The sequence below is a fragment of the Mus musculus genome, chromosome 2 (assembly GCF_000001635.26).
Source record: "Mus musculus strain C57BL/6J chromosome 2, GRCm38.p6 C57BL/6J".
In the NCBI taxonomy this organism is placed as follows: Eukaryota; Metazoa; Chordata; class Mammalia; order Rodentia; family Muridae; genus Mus; species Mus musculus.
The window spans coordinates 60135864-60152367 of record NC_000068.7 but is presented as its reverse complement, the minus strand read 5'-3'; the positions used below and the strand labels follow the sequence as shown (position 1 = coordinate 60152367).

At 42.5% G+C, this 16504-nt stretch overlaps 1 protein-coding gene across 38 annotated transcripts in view; it reads left to right on the top strand.

Annotated features, from left to right (window-relative positions):
• Positions 1–16504, top strand: part of Baz2b (bromodomain adjacent to zinc finger domain, 2B) — a 310551-nt gene that overhangs the window by 57546 nt on the left and 236501 nt on the right. The gene's annotated exons all lie outside the window — the stretch shown is intronic.

Genomic DNA, 16504 nt, shown 5'->3' with positions numbered 1-16504 from the left:
TATAGCCCTGGCTGTCCTGGAACTCACTTTGTAGACCAGGCTGGCCTAGAACTCAGAAATCCGCCTGCCTCTGCCTCCCGAGTGCAGGGATTAAAGGCGTGCGCCACCACACCCAGCTCAGTCTATGTCTTTTTATTAGGGAATTAAGTCCATTTATGTTAAGAGATATTAAGGAAAAGTGACTGTTACTTCCTGTTATTTTTGTTGTTAGAGTTGGAATTATGTTTCTGTGGCTATCTTCTTCTGGGTTTGTTGAAAGATTACTTTCTTGCTTTTTCTAGGTATAGTTTCCCTCCTTGTGTTGGTGTTTTCCATCTATTATCCCTTGTGGGGCTAGATTTGTGGAAAGATATTGTGTAAATATGGTTTTGTCATGGAATATCTTGGTTTCTTCATCTAGGTAATTGAGAGTTTTGCTCGGTATAGTAGCCTAGGCTGGCAGTTGTGTTTTCTTGGGTCTGTATGACATCTGCCCAGGATCTTCTGACTTTTAGAGTTTCTGTTGAGAGTCTGGTATAATTCAGATAGGCCTGCCTTTATATGTTACTTGACCCTTTTCCCTTACTGCTTTTAATATTCTATCTTTGTTCTGTGCGTTTGGTGTTTTGATTATTATGTGTTGGGAGGAATTTCTTTTCTGGTACCATCTATTTGGAGTTCTGTGGGCTTCTTGTATGTTTATGGTCATCTCTTTCTTTAGGTTAAAGAAGTTTTCTTCTATAATTTTGTTGAAGATATTTATTGTCCCTTTGAGTTGGGAATTTTCGCTCTTTTCTATACCTATTATCCTTAGGTTTGGTTTTCTCATTGTGTCTTAGATTTCCTGGATGTTTTGGGTTAGGAGCTTTTTGCATTTTGCCTTTTCTTTGATATATCAATGTTTTCTATGGTATCTTCTGCACCTGAGATTCTCTCTTTTATCTCTTGTATTCTGATGTTTGCATTTATGAGTCCTGATCTCTTCCCTAGGTTTTCCATTTCCAGGGTTGTCTCTCTTTGTGATTTCTCTATTGTTTCTATTTCCATTTTTAGATCCTGGATGGTTTTGTTCAATTCCTTCACCTGTTTGGTTTTGTTTTCCTGTATTTCTTTAAGGGATTTATGCATTTCCTCTTTAAGTGCTTCTACCTGTTTACCTGTGTCCTCCCATATTTCTATTCTCTATCTCTTTTTTTAAAAAGATTTATTTATTTTATTCAGACACACCAGAAGAGGGTATCAGATCCCATTGCAGATGGTTATGAGCCACCATGTGGTTGCTGGGATTTGAACTCAGGACCTCTGGAAGACCAGTCAGTGCTCTTACCCACTGAGCCATCTCTCCAACCCCTCTTCTGTATTTCTTTAAGGGAGTTATTTATGACCTTCTTAAAGTCCTCTATCATATCATGAGATTGGGTTTTAGATTCAAATCTTGCTTTTCAGGTGTGTTGCAGTATCCAGGGCTTGCTGTGGTGGGAGAACTGGGTTCTAGTGGTGCCATTGGTTTCTGTTGCTTATGTTCTTGGGCTTGCCTCTTGCCATCTGGTGTTAGCTGGCCTTGCGGTCTCTGAATGGAGGCTGTCCCTCCTGTGACCCTGTGAGCCTGTGATTCTGGTTGTGTCAGAACTCCTGTGGGGACAGATTACCTCTGGGTGTGGGCAGAGTGGGTGGAGATTCAGAGCCCAGGGTCTGTTCCTGGTCTCCAGTGCAAGCCTGTGATCCCGTGCCTGCCAGAGTCTTGCGGCACAAGCTGCCTCTGGCTGTCGGTGGGTCGGGGAGGGCGGAACAGAGGCTCTGCTCCAGCGGCAGGTGCAAGCTGGACGCAAAGTGTGCTCTTGCAGTCCTGCCATGTTGTGTGAGAATTGTACAATTAAATTGTTTCCCACAGTCAATTTAGTTGCCTTTGGATGCACCAGAGCAAGCGCAGCTATAGTTGTGAGACATACTGGCCAGCCCTTTGCTGCAAAAATGTGGCTAAATTGTGCCAATCATCAATATTTAGAATTCCTTAAATCTAAAGAAAATAGAGAATAAATAAACCTAAACCTTTGGCACAGTTTAGCCATGTTCTTGGGTATACTGTATCTCCTATCACCAAACAATGGAGAGGGGTGGGTATCTAGGTATTTTTTCTTTTGTGGTGACATAAGAAAGAAGTCATTTTTTATGCTGGAGGACTTTGTCTTAAGGGCTCAAGAAGGTAAGCTGTTCTTTAGCTAAATTAGTCAGGAAGAATAGAACTGACATAATGAATATATACACATACATAAATTTAGTAGAGCAGCTTACAGGATGTGGGTCTTGCTATTGTAACAATTGCTGTTTCCCAACAGAATCCTGGAGTTGTTCACTATATCTCAGTTTATCTTCAGTTTATTTTGGAACCCTAAAGAAGTAGGTCTGTGGTGGTTTGAATCATAATGACCCCATAAGCTCATAGATAGTGGCACTATTAGGAGGTGTAGCCTTGCACTGGGAGGTGGGCTTTGAGGTTTCAAATGCTCAAGCCAGGCCCAGTGACTCCCTCTCCATGCAGCCCACAGACCCTGGTATAGGACTTTCAGTTCCTTCTTCAACATCATGTCTGCCTTCATACCACTATGCTTCCTGCCATGACAATAATGGCCTCTGAAGCGTTTGCTAGCCCCAGTTAAATGTTTTCTGTTATAAGAGTTGTTGTGATCATGGTGTCTGTTCACAGCAATAGAAACTCTAATACCATAAAGGAATGCCCCAGCAGCAGGATAGATGAGCTTGCCAGTCAGAATGAGAGCAAGCAAAATGCAAAAGCTTCTACCAGGCCCATTTATGTGGGCTATGGCCCAGACTTCCAGTGAGTCTTCTCACCTTCAATGAGCCAATCAAGAAAGTTTCTGACATGTGTGCTCAGTTGGTTGGTTGAGTTTTAGTTGATTATAGATGTAGTCAAGTTAACAACCAAGATTAGCCAACCTTCTAAATAAGATTTCAACCCTGAGTAGGACAGCGATGGTTTGAATGTGTTTGGCCCAGGGAGTGGCGGCACTCTTAGAAAGTGTGGCCTTGTTAGAGGAAGTGTGTCTGTTACTGTAGGGCTGGGCACTGAGAGCCTCCTCCTAACTGTGTAAGAGCAAATCTAGTGGCCTTCAGATGAAGAGGTAGAACTCTCAGCTCCTCCTGCCTGGACACTGCCATGCTACGTCCTTGATGATAACGGACTGAACTTCTGAACCTGTAAACCAGCCCCAATTAAATCTTGTCCTTATGAGTTTTTGACATGCCATGTGAACCTACAAATATGTGTATACAAATAAAGATAAATGGATTAAAATTATTTTTAAAAATCTTGTATTTCTCTTGACTCATGATCTGTGTTGGTATGTTTATTGCGACTTCCTATTACTTTCTAGGAAGGCTTCAGACATTTCTTCTGCTTCCTGAATTACTTGAGAAAGCTTAGAGTAATTTAACGGTTTATTGTGGATTCATTTTAAACCTTCTAAGGTACGCTTTTGTTTCCATCACCCCGGGGGCCAGTTCTAATCCTATTCATGGTCACTCATGGGGACTGTCTGCCACCAGTGTTCTGTCAGTGTCACTTTATCTTCTTGATTTGTCTTCTACATTCCTTTCCCATGTAGCTCCACGGCCTATAATATTGCAGTCTTTTCTGTGGCTGTTAAGATTTAGTTAAGAATTAGCAGGAGGGCCTGCAAGATGGCTCAGCAGCTTCAGGTGCTTGCCACCAAGCCTGAAGACCTGCGTTCAGTTCCCGTAACCCACAGTGTAGAAGAAGAGAACAGATTTCTGCAAGTTGTCTTCTGACACACATATGCGTAAACACACAGAGAGACACACACATACATAAACACACACACAGTAAAAAAATGTAAATGAAAAAAATTTAAGGTATTATTTTTAAAAAAGAATTACCATGATATCTCTTAGTGTCTAATTAAAGGATTGGGCTAGTCCCTAGAAAACTTCTATATACTTACTGAGGTTTTCTGAGAATGTACCTAGGTGAGTTTCTAATGTCTTAAATCTTGGAGGAAAAATGGAGTCTGGGTCTTCCTTTAGGCCCAGGTGTGCCTCACTAGGGTAGAGGACATGGGTATAGGGTGTCTAGGGTTTGGGTTCCCCTGGTTTGGACAGCAAGGAGACACTGAAAGTATTTCCTACCTAGATGGAGGCTTTCCCCCGTCTTTTGGACAGTTTCCCTGCCTAGGGGGTGTAATTAAAGTTTCTGGGTTAAGCTGTAATCATAGCTTGTGTTTATGAATCCATGTGGCATTTTTGCCATAAAACTAGTTTCTCTCTCAAAGCAAAGAAAGCTTGCACATAGGAACCTCACACCCTGCTCCCTCCTCCCAGCAAACAAGTCTAGTTGTAAAATAATGTGGTTTAATGCTTCCTTTGGGGGACCTCTTTTCTCCATCTGCCAACTGATAGGCCAAACTTGATGGCAGAAAATCATCTGAGGTGACCATAGGGGTGTCTGGGGTCAAACTTAAGTATTCCTTGGGAGGAGCGCAAATTTAAAGCAAGCTTTATTAAATATTAAATACTGACCAAGAGATGGAGTTTGGTCAGAACCATTCTCTGGAATTTTCGAGTTGGAAAGGCCAACTTAAGTATTCTTAAGGCTGTACTGCAGAGGAGGAGTCTGGGTTGTTCGTCTGTAACATGGCAAAATAGAAAACGCATCCTTGATTCCCTTTCTGTAGGTTCCAGAGAATCCCTGGACCTCCCCTCATTTTTAACCACAAGAGGGCCCTCTCCTTTGCCTTTGGAAACTGCATGAGGGAGGGGTCCCAGGCTTGCTTGAACTGCTTCTGGCCTTGTCCTGATGTCTTACTGGCAAGCCACCTGAAGATCACAACTCTTCAGCCTTATGCTCAGATTTTCTAATTATATCTGGATAAAGTTATTCTTTAAAATCTCCTGGGCCAATAAGAAGGGTCTCTGTAGGAGGCTTTTCAGGGTTGCTGCTATCAAGGAAGGGTATTTGGCCTAAGAGATGTCCAGATGGGAAGTCAGCCTTTAGAGTTGAGGAAGGACAAGCATGAATGTCAGGAAGTTGTTTTTGTTTTTAAAGAGCCATTAACAGAAAACGTTCAAGCCTATTTGGGCCAAATTATATCATTGCCTAGTACGGGGATCCCAGGGTAACCTTGGGTTCCCCATTAGCAGAGTGCTAAGCAGCTACTTAAATAATTTTTCTTTTAAGATCTGAGGATAGATACTACCATTCTACCTATAGTTTGTATGTATAGTTTTAATGGGACCCAGGATAAAATTTGGGTTATCTTATTTGGTTATTACAGGTTGGGGCCAGTTAATTTGTATCAGTTCAAGAATCTATTTAAGAATTCAATTCTTTACATTCTTTTCTGTTATCAGAGAAGAGAAGTCTCTACCTGGCTAAGGCAGGCAGATCTCTGTGAGTTCAAGGACAGCCTGATGTACAGAATGAGTTCTAGGACAACCAGAGTTATACAGAGAAACCCTGTCTGGGAAAGAAGGGAGAAAGGAAGGAAGGAAGGAAGGAAGGAAGGAAGGAAGGAAGGAAGGAAGGAAGGAAGGAAGGAAGGAAGGATAGAAGTGTTGGTATACTGTGTGGACTCCACCCCTACAGTTACTTGGCAATAGCCAGGTAGGCCTGACCCACTATAAAAGGAGCTGCTTGCCCACTCCTTCCCCTCTTACTCTCTCTTACTCTTAGACTCTTACTCCCCCCTCTTGCTTCCCCTCTTTCCCCATTCTCTTCTCCCCTCTCTCCATGTGGTCTTGGCCCACCTCTACTTCTCTCTCCCCTCTCCTCCTTACCTCCTCTCCCCTCTCCCCCTTCCCTCCTCTCCCCTCTCCCCCTTCCCTCCTCTCCCCTCTCCCCCTTCCCTCCTCTCCCCTTTCCCCCTTCCCTCCTCTCCCCTCTCCCCTCCTGTCCTCTCCTGTCCTCTTCTCTTCTCTCCTCTTCTCCCCTTCCCTCCCCTCCCCTCTTCTCTTCTTTTTTCTTCTCTGTCTGTCTGTCTGTCTCTGCCTTTCTCTGCCTCTAGTACTCTCTTAACTCCCCTCCTTATGCCCTAAATAAACTCTATTCTATACTATATCATTGTGTGACTGGTCCTTCAGTGGGAAGAGATGCCTTGGCACCTGCCAAGGCACTCCCTTCCCTCCATACCTCACCACACTCCCATAGAACATATTCTTATACCCTTCATCTTTTTATAATCACAACAGGAAGGAAAAGAAATCTCTCTGTGTCTAGCATCTATATTTCATGATGTATAGCGCTTTGAGCACTCTCAGGTCTGTAGGACTCAACAAGAAAATTCATGCAGGTCCCTCAGTGTAGAGGGATATGGCCTATGCCCAGAGGAGAGCTGTAGATGAAAGGGAGAACTTCCTTCCAGATACCCATTTAGGCAGCCGGGTTTGGCATCCCACCAAGAAGCTTTCAGGATTGTTTCTACCATTGAAAGTTAGACAAAGAACTGAGAGAAGGCTTTTATTACTAGGAACGGTGTATGCTCAAGTGGTGATCCCAGGCATTCTCAGGACAAGGAGCTTCCGCCACGTTTGGGGAGCACATCTTGTGCACATACCTGACCTTATAGGTATAGTGTCGGCAAGCAGGAAAGAAAGACAAGGAAATGAGCACTTAACAGTGGAGGCTTTTATTGGGGAGAAAGAAAAACCTGCCGAAATGGAGCCTACTGTTTGCTTACTGGCTGGGGTACTTACAGGGGAGAAAGTGGTGGGTAGGAAGCAGATGAAAAAGTTTCTTTTGGGGGGGGCTTAAGGTTGGCCATTGCTAAGGGTAAGCAGGGCATGTTAGGTTAAAGAGCCTTGGGTGATTATAGACCTCTCTCCTGGCCTACATGCCATTCCTGGGAGTTGATAGCCCAGAAAAGATAAGAATCCAGAGAACAAGTTGTTTTAGTTTTAGGAGCCACATTACTTCAGTTTTTGTAATTGTCATCGACAGACCAGAATAAAGGGACTTTACAAGATGGCTCAGCCATGGGCAGCAGCAGTCTTAGCAAGTGAAGAAAGATAGGAGAGGAGTTCTGAACGGTTTCCTTCCTTGGGAGTGCAAATCCCAGGTGCGTGATGTTAGAGAAGCCAGATGCACTGTGGGTGTCTCTCGGTGGGAAGAGCTGGAAAGCGTGTAGGGCCATCATTTTAGCAAGGGGCTTCTGGACGGTAGAAGGCATGCCTATTACAGAGGTTAAAAATGAAAGGATGCAGCTTGAGGGGGGAACAGTCCTTACCAAGGGGAAGGACAAAGCTGATTTTAGAGTGGCTCAATCGACGAACCCCATTGGCTTTTTTTAATCTAATGGAGCAATTAAACTTCATTGTATAGCTTTTTTTTTTACCTCTTCCAGTGTCTTATTTGTAATGTTGATGTGTGCATACACCAGGAAGGATGCAAAAATCTGCCTCTCTAAGTTAGCAAACAATCTGGGGCAAAGTGGTTGTCCAAAGTCAGTGTGAACCAATGAATCAATCTAATGATCCTTAGTGCATTGAAGTTACTACCTGAAGTCTCAAATAATTATGCCACGGGCATGAGGACTGTTTACAACAGTTAGCACTGTATGCTCTTCCTCCAACTGCTCCACTCGGTGCCACAGTGCATTTCAGCTCTGTGATTACTGCAAGAAGATGGGAGAGTGGTAATGGGAATGAGGGCTTATACATAATTATAGTCTCATTTGAGAGGGCCACTTGATTCCCATCTACACTTTATGTACCTCAACCCTTCCCTGCCTGGAATTGATTAAGAAACGTCAAGGTCATTAGGCACAAAGGAAGCCGTGTTCTAGAACTAAGTTCCCTTTGGAGGGAAGGTGGACCTTTGAGAGAGGATAAGAAAGGACTGAGTCATGGAGCCCACGAATAGGCTGCAGAGAGTGTGCCGTGGGTCCAGTTGAGCCGCCTGTTGGATGCCTTTCTGGGTAGGTCTAGTAGTTTGTTTTGATACAGAATAATTTAATAGGAAGCTCTGTCACAAATACTTGGGGTTCTGTGAAGGGAAGAAATATGTAACATCCAACAAGCATGCGGTTCCTGAGGACTGGTAAAGGCAGTAAATAAGGCCTTGGCCCCGGGTATATGAGGAGGGTGAGCGTCTCCTGGGGTTGTCTGTGTTAAAGCAGCTCGTTTACATTAATGGGTCTCTAGCGATACTGAAGTCAGCTCCAAAATTAGTATCTGAGAAAGTATTTGAGTTAGAAATAAAAGGAACCCCTGTGCCCTTTGTTGGTGTAAGGGTTACTATAGCATCAGTACGAGAAAATGTGTTTAATACTGTCCAAGACGACCTCTGTTATGGTTTGCAAGGGTTCCGAGCACAGATGGCTAGATTCCCAGGTGTGGTTGCTGGTTTTGTTTCGGGTGTGGATTTGAGTCCCAGGGTACCCATTGGAGTTGCCAGACTCTTGTGTCTAAAGGACAAAGAATTTTACCAGAGACACATGACTAGAAGGAGAATTAGAGACGGTGTATTGAGAAAGGAACAAACTCCTGAGAAATGGGAGTGGGCTAGTGAGCTACAAGAAAGCATGCCTCAAAAAGCCACAGCCCTCATGCTGGACATTGATGGTCCACACCTTTAGTCGCAGCACTTGGGAGGTGGACACAGGCAGATCTGAGTTTGAGGCCAGCCTGGTTTGCAGAGTGAATTCCAGGACAGCCAGGGCTACACAGAGAAACCCTGTCTGGAAAAAACAAACAAACAAAAACTCTAAGTCCCTTATAGGGTGTTTCCCTAGCACCACCTTTCCCACGTGTGTATACTGCAGGCTTCCAACCGAACCTGTTTGTGGTATGGAGGCTAGGGGATGAGGTGGGAGGGTTTCAATCTTTATCAGCCAATCGTCTTCTTTCATGTTAATGATGGTGTTTATTTATCCAGCCTCAAAAAGCTGGTTATGTTTTGGCCTTTGGTTACGGTTTGGGCAAGGAGGACATAGACATAGTCCTTTGTGTTTGAGAGAACTGGGGTACTGTTGATAGGAAAAACATGAATGTAGACAAGGCTAAGTAGGCAACCGGGAAATCCGTGAAAGCACTCTGGGAGTGCACAGCGGTGCACAGCAAAGTCAGGCGAATCATCTCAGTGATGATTCCAGGGCCTCCAGCTAGAAGCTGGTGATAACATCTACATTCTAAATACCTGCTTTTATGCTTCCTCATGAACAGAAGGCTTAGACCTTCCGTAAGGTTGTAGGTTTGGTCAAAGTTGTTTTCTGTACCTCGAAAACCCAATAGGATTTGTTTTAGAAGAGTGAATGCAAATGGTATTCCATTTAGCTTGACAGCAGAGAGCGTAAGGTTCTTTACTTTAGGGTTATCAGAGGGTGTAACTCATCTCTCTGGAACCATTTAAATGATAATAAGTTCCTTGGGGGTAGGGGTGGGGTCTCAGTAGCTGTTAAAACTTTTTTTTTTTTAAATCTCCTTTCCCATCCATTCCCTTCCCCTTTTCTTTCCCATTCCCCATTCCCATCTCCCTCCTTCCCTCTCTTCTTCCTCCCTTTCATTCTTCATTCCTAATGAGTCAAGGTCTTCCTATGGAACCCTGGATGGACTGGGTACTGTTTTCCTGTTTCAGACACGTACGAGTAGGGATTGTAGCTGTTTGCCAATATGCCCACCTGTGACCGTCTTTCTGTATTTTATTATAGCACATTGCATCTATCCTAGATTGTCTCCATAACTGACAATTTCTTGGTTCTCTGAGTTAAAAAGTAAACATTTAGTCAGAAAGGGCCCCACAAAGCATATCAAAAAAGCTAAATTGTAAGGTATCTTTAGGAGCTATTCTTATTCTGGGAAGGGCCATGGGTAGCAATTTTAGCTGGGACTAGAAGTTTACTGACAAGGTCTTTTTGAGGGTAAGATTAGCCCTCTCAGCCTTCCTAGATGGTTGCGTTTTGTATGCTGCATGAGGTTGATAAGTGATAGCAGTTCCAACAGAGACATCAAGTTGTTTTTGCTGGGAGGGAAGATGGCTTACCACGCTGTAGGTAACTAACTGCCTTAGGGACTCCCAGTGCCCTGCAGTTCTCCTACAGAACTCCTCAGTCCACCAGGTGAAGGTCTGAGTGAGCCTGTTTACCTCTTCTCTCCTAAGTAGCTACACCTCATTTGGACTGAGCTAAAATCCAGTGTTGGTCCTCCCCTAGGATAATTACAGTAACAAATTGGTTAGACTCACTTCCCTAACGGTTCGTGAAAGACCCCTTTCTGATCATGTCCGGAGAACCGAAGTGACAATTCCTAGCATTCTTGGGGGAGAATCGTGAACCTTATTTTCTCCCACTGGCAGCTGTTGGGAGCAGTAGCTTTTTTCATCTGTCTGTCATCCTTCTGGCTTATTTTGATGACTTCTTATGAGAGACTATTTCATCTTGGAGATAAATTGGTCTGTGCTCTGTTTTATTTTCCTGGGATGGCAAAGCCATCAGTATTCCACCCATGAGGTAGTTTTCCTCAGAGTCTTCCTCTATGCCCTGCCTACAAAACCATTTCCCTTTATTATATTAGTATCTCTTTTTGTGACCTTCTTGTTGGATAACAGCCGATGCTAATGTCCCCTGAATTGCCTGTAAGAAGGAGGGACTCTGTGCCATGCTGTTACTGGGGGTTTTTGGTTTTCCTCTGAATAATTCCCTTTCCTTCCTTCTGGCCACATGGGCATGTGAGGCAAAGAAAGCATCTATATACTGATGTGTTTTTCCTATTCTCACTGCTGCTGGGAATGTAAGTTTGTATAGTCATTTTACAATACTGGAGGTTTCCTAAAGAAAATCCAGCTAGTCCCACTTTATACATCCCCCTAAAAGATTTGAAATAAGAAACAAGAATATCAAATCCATGAATTCATGTCCAATTCATCACTGCTAATAATAGTCCAATTATGGAATCAAGCTAAGTATCCACTAGCGTGTTAATGAATAAAGAAACGTGTACACATACACACACAGTGACATATTCCACCATAGAAAAGAAAGAAATTGTGTTAAGACAATATAGATGAGTTGGAGAACTTTATGCTAAGTGGAATTAGCCAGGCACAGAGAAAGAATGCCACATTATCACCACATATGCAGAATCTTAAACAAGTGACCAAAAGCAGAGAGTAGACTGCTGGTGATCAGAGGCTAAGGGGGAAGGGAGATAGTTCCAAGGTAGTGCACCTCAATTAGACAGGAGAAATGTGCAGGGGGTTTCCTTTGAGGTGTTGAACAGTGCCACAGTATATTAAACAATAATGCACTGTGCATTTCAAATGGCTTACTGTAAATTGAAGTGTTTTCACTACCAAAAACGATACGGATTTGAAGTGATATATTAATTAGTTGGTTTAGTTGTTCTATAGTGTTTTCATAAAATCATAACATCACTTGTAACCTATTTTTAATTTAAAACAATTTAAACATATAAAATATTTTAAGAAGGTTTTGGGCACGCATAGGTAATGTTCCCGAGATACTATCATTTAGGAAGCTAAGGTGGGAGGACCCTGATTTCAAGGTTAACCTGGTTTACATATTAAGAACCTACCTCCATACATAAACAAAATAGAGGGGGGTTTGTTTGTTTGCTTTTTGCTCAGATTTTGTGAATGAAAAGAACATAAACATTCTCCATAGCTCAGGAAAAAATTCTTTTAAACCCATATAGAAAAATACTTCCTTAAGACATACTTCATAGTCAGGCAGTAGTGGTGCACACCTTCAGTCCCAGGACTTGGGAGGCGGAGACAGGCAGGTGGATCTCTGAGTTCTAGGCCAGCCTGTTTTACAGAGTGAGTTTCAGGACAGCCAGGGCTACACAGAGAAACCCTGTCTTGAAACAACAGCAACAGGGACAACAATAGAAAGACATACTTCATAACTGAAAGATTTTTTTTTCCCCTTTGTCTTTTTTGAGACAGGGTCTCTGTACGGTTATCAGACTAGTCTTGAGTTCCTTGTCTCAACTGATGCTCCCACAGCAGTCTCGCAAGTAGCTACTAATAGAACTGTAAGTGTGTATCACTGGGCTATGCTGGACTTAGAGAGGTTTTGTTTTCTTGTCTTTTTGATAACTTTATAAAATTGCCGTGCCAACTACATTGCCAAATTTATCTGCCAATTTTAGTCATTTTACCCAGATTGCCAGTGGAAATAACACACAGTAAATATCCTTGATGGTCTTGGCCTCTCTCTCCATCTCTCCTCTCACTCCTCACTGAGTTCAACCTGTAGGCAAGGATGTGCTTGTGCAGGTTCCCTCAGGGCTCCAGGGACTAGACCTGATTCGGACAGCAAGGGAGTAAAGAAAAGGCCAATATGTACACAGAGAGACGTACGTAAAATGTTGGGATTAGGTAGACTGGGCTCTCTGCTAGGGAAGCTACTGCACCCAGACAGCTCAATGTGGTTGCCATATAGAACTGAACACCAGGCAGGGCTGTTGCTTAGAGCTGAACAAGGAGGGGGAATCAATACTTACAAATAAACAATAAGGCAGAGTTACTATATACAGCTGAACATGGAGACAGGCTTTGCTACTCTGTGTAGGAGCAGCCTCTGGACAGGAGCAGTCTTTGGGCCATAACGATCCAGGGGCCATAGACTATGGTGGACATTTTCCACACACACACTGTCAACATCCACATAAATGACCAGAGCAAGGCTTTGCCATGTCTCTGAGTCTCACCTCCGCTTGCCGGGGCTTTGTTAGTGTCCCCTGGGTTTGAGGCTGTGGTCTTTGACCTGGCTATTCCCATGTTAATGCACACCCACTCGTACCGTCATACACCCAGGGCTCCCTCTCTTCTTCACAGCCCTTAGCTTCAGTCCTCTGGTTTGCACCTCCTAAGTTAGGAGACACCCTGCCCTCCCTTTATGTGCCACTGGGGTCAAAGGCGGGCGCCTTGCGTGCTAGGCAGGCACTGACAAACCGAGCTACATCTACAGCCTTTATATTTTACAGTTAATTTCTAGAGTAGTATTCTAGACTTTGCATTTGACCTTACTGGCCACTCTTTCTCAATTTCCTTTTTCAGTTTTTCCACAACTTCTAAATATTGGAACACCAAAGAGTTTTGCCCATCCGTACTTTTTGGTGATTGCAACTATTTTATGCCTTTAAATGCTAAAAGCAAAGAACTCCTAAATTTCTCTTCCACCCTGAATCTTTTTCCTGAAGTCCAATTTGTATATATTAGCATTATGTATGCTTAACATCATCACGTTTGCTTTGCTTACTCATATCTCTGCAATCCACTGATCTATACCAGACCCCAACTTCACTATCTAGCCTGTCTGTTTTTGCAGTCTGCCTATGTAAATAAATCGTCAGTCCTCTGTTTCCTGGAGACAAAAACCTATCGAGCCACCATTCAGTCTTTCCTTCCTTTTATATTATCTAGGCAATCCACCAACAGATCTTTTAACTCGACTTTCAAGAAAATTTCAGAATCTGACCACTTGCCAATACCACCATCAACACCGTCTTAGTCACTGATCTATTGCAACAAAACACTATAAGCCATGTGGCTCATACACGATATGCAGGTCTTTTTTACAGTTCTGAACGGTGGGAAGTACAAGATCAAAGGCATCCAACCAAATTTGTTGTCTTGTGAGGGCCTGTCCTCTGGTTCAGAAATAATGCCTTCTCATTCTTTGGTCATGTGGAAGGGCAGGTGAGCTCCCTTGGGTCTATTTTATAAAGACGCTCAACTACTATTAATGAACACTTTGCCCTCCCGACTTAATCACAGAGGCTCCCAAGCCTTCCAAGGGCTCTATTTCCTAATATCATTATTTTGGGAGTTAGAATTTCAACATATTAATTTGGGATGCATGAACCTCAAGATCATAGCAACTGCCATCTGGTTCCAAGCTCCCTTTGTCCCTTGTTTAGATGTTTTGAGGAACTTCTTTGGTTCTAACTTCTAGTCTTGTTTTGCCACAATGTCCCTCCCCCCTCTGTGTGTGTGTGTGTGTGTGTGTGTGTGTGTGTGTGTGTGTGTACAGATTAGGAGCCAAAGAATGTTTAGTAGCAATGAGATAGATTCTGTTACAAACCCCAGACATTTTCCTTATGTCATCTCTACCAGAAAGAAAAAAAAAATCTCTTTTCCTGTGCATTCCTTCCCTTTTACTATCTCTATTCAAGCAGCAATCACATACCACATTTACCAGACGTGTGAATGCTAGTCAGATGGACTCCGTATTCCTTACGGGCTGTTGTTTGTCCTTTCTCCCCACAGATACATACTGGGGATTTCTGACCTTAAAAACAATACAGACAAATGTAAACTGTAAATTTTCCAGACACAGAAGAGCTGTAATACAGTCTACAACGTATAAAATATGCACTATCATAGAATTCATATAGCCAGTTAATTGTCACAGAATGCTTCAGTTGATTTTCTTTTCTTTTCCTTTTTTCTCTTTTTGGTTTATCCAGACAAGGTTTCTCTGTGTTCCTCTGGCTATCTTGGAACTCTCTCTATAGTCCATGTTGGCCTTTAACTCAGAGATCAGCCTGCTTCTGCCTCCTGAGTACTAGGATTAAAGGCATGCGCACCACTGAACACCTGCTGTAGTTAATCTCTCTTTCTTTCAAGAGTTCTTTATTTTATTTACATGAGTACCCTGTAGCTGTCTTCAGACACACCAGAAGAGGGCATTGGATCCCATTACAGAGATTTGTGAGCCACCATGTGGTTGCTAGGAACTGAACTCAGGACCTCTGGAAGAGCAGTCAGTGCTTTTAACCTCTGAGCCATCTCTCCAGCCTGCTTTAGTTAATTTTCAATAAAATATCCTTATTGTTTGATTTCTGGATTTTGGTTCTGGTTCTCTGTTATTGGGCCGTGTGTTCTACACAAGTGTTGTACCACTGAGCTACACCCTGCTCACCACGCTCTTATTCTGTATTCCTAACAGTAGCTGTCTGTTGGTGTAGGTTTTGAGTGGATGTAGTTCTGACACAAGAACTCATTATTATTTTTTTTAATTACGTGAATAAGATGAAAGTGAAACAATAGGTATGTTGTTGGAGCCCAGTGTGGTGGTACATTTCTTTAATAATCAGTTAAGACAGGAGGATAAAGAATTTAAGAACAACAAACAAAAGAAAATAAAAACGGGGACTGGTGAGATGGCTCAGTGGGTAAGAGCACCCGACTGCTCTTCCGAAGGTCCAAAGTTCAAATCCCAGCAACCACATGGTGGCTCACAACCATCCGCAACAAGATCTGACGCCCTCTTCTGGAGTGTCTGAAGACAGCTACAGTGTACTTACATATATTAATAAAATAAATCTAAAAAAAAAAGAAAATAAAAACTACATCAATAAAAAGATGTGTGTTGAAACTCTTTATCAATGTCAACAACTTGCTGAATTGTTCATAACTTTCAAATATTAGATTATATTTTCATTTTTGGTTATTTCAGTGTAACATTTCAAATTTTATTCATTATATATAATATATCACTATATATTATATCATTATAATACATAGTATATTTAATTTATATATACAGGTAATATATCACTATATAATATAACATATATGTAATACTATATATAATTATATATTGTAATATAGAGTATATAATTTATAATATACAGTATTTAGTATATAATTTAAAATATATAATATATAGTATTACATATATTTTATATTATGGTATATAGTATTACACACACATTTTTTTTTACTCGCACCCACGCACCATTTTGAGTCAGGATTTCATAGCCTTGGCTGGTCTGGAACCCTAAGATGTCCCCCTGCCTCTGCATGAGTGTGGAATTAAAAGTGTATGCTACCATACCTAGTTCCCATTCCTTGCTTAAGTCTAGACCGGTGATTCTCACCCTTCCTAATGTTACAGTTCTTTAATACAGTTCCTCGTGTTGTGGTGACTCCCAACAATAAAGTTACTTTTAGTGCTACTTCACATCTATAATTTTGCTGCTGTTATAAATTGTCTAGATATATAGAGGTATAGATAGCAGATATTTGAGCCCTGTGAAAGGGTTGTTCACCTCCCTCCAAAATAAAGGGGTGGAACCTACAGACTGAGAAAAAGTCCTAGACTTTTAACAAAACCCAGAACAGAAGTTACAAGAATTGCTTTATGAACACACCGTTGGTGTGACCATTCCCCTCACAGCCCCAACCTGCCAGTGTGACAGAGCTGGGAAGACACAGGTGCCTCATGGTGTGGCTATGGTGCTTTGAATAAGAATGGACCCCTTAGGCTCTTTTTGACTATAGTCACGAGGGAGTGACACTGTTTGAAAGGATTAGAAAGATTAGGTATGATCTTGTTGGAAGAAGTGTGTCATTGGGGGGTGGGGGTGGGGCTTTCAAAAGCCCAGAGTCTCTCTTTTTCTGAGGATCAGTATGTAGCTTTCAGTTACTTCTCCACTACTTCCCCAAATGCTGCCATGCCTCCCATCACGATGTTAATGTGTAACAGAGCCCTTGCTGTCCTGGACTTGGTCTGTAGACCAGGCTAGC